This window comes from Physeter macrocephalus, chromosome 4, assembly GCF_002837175.3.
Source record: "Physeter macrocephalus isolate SW-GA chromosome 4, ASM283717v5, whole genome shotgun sequence".
NCBI lineage: Eukaryota > Metazoa > Chordata > Mammalia > Artiodactyla > Physeteridae > Physeter > Physeter macrocephalus.
The window spans coordinates 1227761-1234041 of record NC_041217.1 but is presented as its reverse complement, the minus strand read 5'-3'; the positions used below and the strand labels follow the sequence as shown (position 1 = coordinate 1234041).

Here is a 6281-nt window from a genome sequence, read left to right as displayed (position 1 = left end):
TCGGGAAGTGCGAGGCCAGGCTCCCTGGAGGCGTGGGGGGATGGGCTGGGGCCGCGGGTGCACCCCCCCTCCCCCACCGGGCATCCCTGACAGCAGGTGGTGAGGCAGAGGTCGTGAGAGGAATCAGTGTTCAGAAAGGCAAAGGCTCGACCGGGCTGCACTCAGCGCCCATCGTCCCAGAGGCCTGGCTCTGGAGCAAAGAGGGTGGACCCGGTTGAACACAATAAGCGTTTATTGAGCACCCGGTGTGTGCCAGCGGTGTGGACGGTGAGCAAGGAGAAACGAATAGCACACAGCCCCTGCGACAGGCTAAGAAGGTGAAGGGGACTGTAACACAGGTAGGCACCTGCTACAAAGCGTCCCAGGCGAGGGCACTGAATTCATTCGTTGTTGGGGAATTCCTCGGCAGGGATAAACAGGATTGACGAGCTGACAGGTGGCGGGAGGCAGGGGTGGAGGGTCTTGTCCCCCTCGTTTCAGGCCTCTCAGTGGCCTCTCAATCCTCTTAGAATAAGATTCAAACCCCGGGCAGAGGTCTAGAGGGTCCGGCACGATCCTGTGCTGGTGGCCACTGGATTCACACATGGAAGCATTTGAAATGTGGCTGGTGTGTCTGAGAAGGTGAATTTTTTTTAATTTATTTAAAAAAAAATTTTAATGGAAGTATAGTTCATTTATAATGTGTTTCAGGTGTTCAGCAAAGTGATTCAGTTATACATATATATATTCTTCTTCAGATTGTTTTTCCTTATAGGTTATCACAAGATAGTGAGTAGCGTTCCCTGTGCTAGACAGTAGGTCCTCATTGTTTATCTATTTTATGTGTAGTGGTTTGTATCTGCTAATCCCACACTCCTAGTTTATCCTGCCCCCCACCGCTTACTTCATTTAGCTGTAACTGGTTCGATCAGCACAGACACAGAACATTGCCGTCATCACCCAGAGCCGCGCAGGACAGCGCACCCTGCCCGCCTGTGTCCGCGTGCGCGCACCTTCTCCTCCCCACGCCGAGGCCACGCCGGTCTGTGGGCCCCGAGGACGCGCCAGGCTCAGGGCCTTTACCCCATGGTTCTCTCTGCCTGTGGCACCTTCCCCCACTGCTGAGATGGGTGGCCTGCGCGCCCCTCTCTCACCCCTCCCTGACCACCGCTCGGAGGGTGAGTGAGAGCGGACCCGGCCATCCATCACAGTTTTGTCCGGGGACTGGCCTGCCGTGTAGCCGTTTAGCACTCGGGACAGACTTACGTGACAGCCTGAGTGAGCCGCACGCAGAGGAACGTACGTGCAAAGGCCCGGGGGAGGCATCGGCGCCAGGCGAGTCAGGCAGGGCTGGCAGGAAACAGAATGAGAAGGGAGGCTACTGAGAGGCGGGGAAGGGGCAGCGGGGTCCCCCAGGGAAGGCGCTACAGCTCCTGAGTTGGGCTGCCCCCAGGGCTCCCACTAGCTGACCGGGGACTCAGCTGGAAGAGACCAGGCAGCCGGGAGCAGGAAGCCCAAAGCTGCCCGGGACAGGGAGGGGGCAGGTGAGGAAGGACTGGGCTGCGCAAGGTGGGGCCGTGCCTTCCAGCTCAGGGGTCCACCCAGGAAGCTACCGCTTCCAGCTCCGTTTGGGGTTCAGGAGGAGGTGGCCCCCTCACCTGAGGAGCTGGAAACAGCAAGGAGTAGCTTCAACCCTTAGAAGCAGCAGGAGCCCCAGAGGCACCCTCTCAGCCTCCACCTGAGCCCGTGCTCCTGCCTGGACCAGCCGTCCCCGCCTCCCCCACCTCTCGGAGGTGAGCTGGATAGAGGCAGGAACTTTGTCTCTTTCGGCCTCGTGTCCTAGGACGGGCCCTGCCCCGTGGGAGATCCTCACGAAATACTCATCAAATGAATGAATCCATATTCCGCTTCTCGGAGAGCCCTGAGCGTTGAGAGTGGAATCTGGGTCCCAGACAGCCCGCAGGGCGGGCAGCAGAGGATAAGACCTCCATCCATACTCAACACCCCAATGTCTCTGAAGATGAAATTGACTCATCTTGCTCCGAATCAAGTCAAAATTAACTTCTTCCAAGACGCTTTCCCTAGACCACCCCACATCCTCTAAACTCAAATCCACCCACACCCACTAGGGTGTTTTCACCCTCTAAAGACATGCCATTCAGAGCGTACTCATCTCCGGGGCCTCTGGGACCTCTGTTCCTCACCTGGGGACTGTGACCCTCTCCTCTGGCCTGTTTCAGGGGCAGGACCCCTAAGGGGCGGGGCTTGGGCAGGCAGGAGAGAGAGGTGACAGGAAAAGCTGTGGCCCAGACCAACCTTCCCAGCCAGAACAAACCTCCCTGTGGCCCCAGACCTGTGGCTTGCGCCACCTTCCTCTCCTTCTCCCAGGTCGGGGGTCAGATCCCGGAGGCACCGCCGACTTCATGTTTCTGAGTGTGTTTTCTCATCTGCAAAACAATACCTCCTGGGGGGTTACTGGGAGATAAAATAGTGTCTGCAGAGCCCTCCCTCCATCCATGTCCACATCCAGACTTTGCTTCACCTTGTTATTGGGGCAGGAGAGGCAAAGTCCAGAAGACCTGATGCAAGATTCTCCTGCTCTAAAAACCCCCATAACTGACAGCTGCATTATAGAGTGTTTGGGCTACGGTGGACTTGGGGAGCTCCTTGCTTTACAGATTTGGTGGGGAGGACGGAGGAGGGCACCTGTCCAGCATCATGAATCGAGTTAGGGATACAGCTGGAACTGGATCCCAGGTGGCCTGGCTTTCGTGCCTTGTGATGGAAACAGATGCTGTTAAAAGGTTGGTCCATGGAAGGCTTTTAGCCGCTGCTCGTCACAGGGAAATCTCAAGGAGGTAGCCTGGCACCGTCACCGAGTGCCCAGGTGCCGGATCCAGGCTGCCTGTGCTCGGCCCTGGCTCTGCCACTTACCAGCCTTGTGACCGTGTTGAGCCTGTTTCCTCATCTGAAAAAGAAAGATGATGATGCTGGTACCCACCTCATAGGATGATCATAAATATTCAAATGAGATGGTCTATGTCCAGGGCCCAGACTGTGCCTGCTTTGTAGGAGGACACCAAATACTTGCTGTGGCTATCAACATATCAAAATGTTAATATCAAAATAACAGGGCTTCCCTGGTGGCGCGGGGGTTGAGAGTCCGCCTGCCGATGCAAGGGACACGGGTTCGCGCCCCGGTCCGGGAGGATCCCACATGCCGCGGAGCGGCTGGGCCCGTGAGCCATGGCCGCTGGGCCTGCGCGTCCGGAGCCTGTGCTCCGCAACGGGAGAGGCCGCAGCAGCTGCTTCGTACCAGGTAGTGTGGGGGACAAAGACCCCAGGGCAGCGCTCTTTCCCCCTCGAAACCCACCCTCCCCTCTCCTATCCACCTCCCACTGCTCCTTAAGCCAAGCCAGCCGAGCCCCAGTGTGACTGTCTGTAAGAAGGTCCAGCAAATCCTGAGGAAATTTCTGAAAAAAACAAAACGAAACGAAACTAAGCTTCCTGTTGAAGCCTGGTGGACCATCCTACCATGAGGATGGACCTCGGGAACCAAGTTCTAGGCCAGTAACACAGATCAGTAACTGGACTGGAGACCTGCTCTGGCTTTCCTCCCAGAGAAGCACCCCAGTTTACCCACTGAAAAGAGGCATCGGGGCCTCCCAGATGCATAAAACTGCCCGGGCTCTCAGAGTGAAAGGCCCATCAGCAGACAGGGCCCCATTATGTCTGCGTGTCGGGTTTAACTGTGGCTGCACCGCAGTAGCTGCCTAAAGACTTCCCATTAAGCGGGATGTAAAAGCCATGGCCCCCCGTGGGGTGGGCCCTCGAGGCTGACTTCCTGGCCGAGGTGTGTACCTGGCTTTGTAAATTCCTCCCAGGGAGGTGACATCACCGTGGCTACTTTTCCCAGAGCCCTCGGAGCACATTCTTTTCTGGGTACGAGTGAAACCACACAAAAAGTCGGTGGCAAAGGGCAAGGGGCGAGAGGTTGGCCGTCCAGTGCTGGGCGGGAGCTGCTGGCCCCTGCGTGCTGCCATTGCCGAGGGGCTGTGTCATCCCGGAGCCCCTCCCCGGCCCCAGGGACCAGCCCTGGCTCTCACACCCCCACCAGCCAGGTGCCCCTTGGGCTTGCCGGGAGGCCGACAGCTCAGGCCAGGTGACCGAGAGCGTTTCGGAGTTAGTGTCTCTGTTTCCCAGGGTGGACGCACGCATCACCACAAACTTGGTGTCCTCACACCAGCGATGCCTTCTCTCAGAGTCTGGAGGTCAAAACTCCACAATCAAGGTCTGGGCAGGGCTGGCTCCTCCTGGAGGCTCTGCGGAGGAATCTGCCCCGTGCTCCAGCCTCTGGGGGTCCTGGCGTCCTGGGCTTGTGGCTGCACCCCCCCCCCACCCTCTGCCTTCTTCTCTGGTTCCATCACCCTCTGCTTTTTCCTGGAAGGACGCTCGTCATGGGCTCCAGGGCCCACCCAAAACGCAGCGTGACCTCATCTCAAGATCCTTACCTTCATTACATCTGCAAGGACCCTTTGCTCATATAAGGTCCCCTTCCTGGGTTCTGTGGTCAGGTCACGGACACATCTCCTTTGGGGGATGCCAGAGTGTCCCCCAACGACCGTGTGCTTCGGCAGGTCTGTCCACCCCAGACTGTCCCGTGCCGTGTGGTGGGCGGGCACGGGGGAAAGCCCTCGGCTCGGCGTTGCAGGAAGCACCCCTGAGACTCAGCTCGGCCACCGAGTCCCTGCAGCCCCTCTGGGCCCCATCCTCCCAATGGGGGCGTTAATGGGGGCGGACACTTCTCTGGGGAAACGGATGGGCAGACCCCAAGAGATCAGGACAGGAAACCATTTTGTAGACTAAAGAACTAGGTAAATATGAAACAGGGTCATGAATCCATGTGCAAAAAGACAAGAGCAGAGGCAAAAACTGTCCAAGCCAGCCAGTGATCCAACAAGCACTCGCTCCTGAGGGCCACCTATGATTTCCCTTTGCTGGCCTAGGAGCAAAGCTCTTCATCCTGGGCCACACGTTCGCCTTCCACTGTTCTGCGGTCCCCAGCGCTCCGTGTCCTAAAAGGCCTCAAGTTTTGTCTCTATGTCACTTTGCCCACCCTCCCCAGCCCAAGTGCTGAGCTGAGGGCAGTGGGCATGGTTTTATCTGGCTTAAGCAGAGTTCAGAAGTCACCAGTTTCCAAGGCAGTGGGGTGGGGGACAGAACCCTCCGTGACAGAAGCCAGGCCGCCCAGGGTCTCCTTGGGGCAGGAGGGGGCCAACGCTGGCAGATGCGAAGCGTGTGGAGAGGCGCCTTTGGGAAGGAGTGAGCCGAGCCCGGCCGCCTGGCCCTCCCCCCGCTTCCTCTGCAGCCGTGGTGGCCAGTGCAGAGCTAAGGCTGGAGATGGCTTGAGAGTCAGGGTGTCTGGGGAGCCCCCAGTTCCTCCCCAGCTCCTTGTCACAACAGGCCCAGGTCCAGCTCCAACCCCAGCAGGGCCTCTGGGATGACAGTACCTCCTGGAAGGAGGGTTGGGGGGCAACACAGTGCCCAAAGACGCCTCTGGCCGCAGGACGTCGTAAGAGAACGCACGGAACGTGGCTGGATGGGCGAACACTCGCCGGCCCTTGTGATACCCAGGCCTGCCGGTGGTGCGGGGACCTTACAGCGAGCTGGGGGACGCAAGATGTGCTGAGCGGCACGAGGTGCGGGGGCAGCGGTACGCCCAGCTCAGGACACCTGTGGGGAGGGGCAGCGTGCGAGCTGGGCCGGGGGGGCACGGCTGTGATGGGGTTGAGTGCCTGCCAGGCAGACAGGCCGCAAGTGACCCCCCCCGTGGCTCCCAGCTCAGGCCGGGTCAGTGGGAGATGACAGACCCTCTGGGAGCAGCCTGCAGCCCAGGGCCCCGCTGAGCACAGATGCCGAGGCGCCGGCCTGCTTGTTACTGGGGCTCCTGATAAGAAGGCACCCAGACGGGCAGTCCGGGCCGAGGCGAGGGGCCACGCAGACCGGGCTCTGCCTCCCGGCAGGGTCTCAGCCCACCCCCGGGCCCGAGCATCCTGGCTCCTACCGGTGCCCAGCCCAGCAGCTCAGAACAGAAACACTGCCGGGGTGCCAGCTGCCCTGGGTGTGGCTGCGTATCTGCGGGCGCCAGCGGTTGACGCATCCAATCATCAGGAGGCGGTGAGGGCTGGGGCTGGGGCTGGTGACGGTGAGACACCCGGGGGAGTGCAGGGCCCGCCGGGGGCGGGGGCGGGGGTGGGGTGGGGTGGGGTGGTGGTGTGTGTGTGTGTGTGTGTGTGTGTGTG

The 6281-nt window shown here is 59.7% G+C and overlaps 1 long non-coding RNA gene across 1 annotated transcript; it reads right to left on the bottom strand.

Moving 5' to 3' along the window:
* Positions 1 to 317: 317 nt before the first annotated feature.
* Positions 318 to 2423, bottom strand: LOC129392025 (uncharacterized). Its single transcript, XR_008616973.1, has 3 exons — positions 2315 to 2423; positions 1246 to 1329; positions 318 to 613 (listed from the first exon to the last, which is right to left on the bottom strand). It is a non-coding gene; the product is annotated as an uncharacterized lncRNA (long non-coding RNA).
* Between the last annotated feature and the right edge of the window lie 3858 nt (positions 2424 to 6281).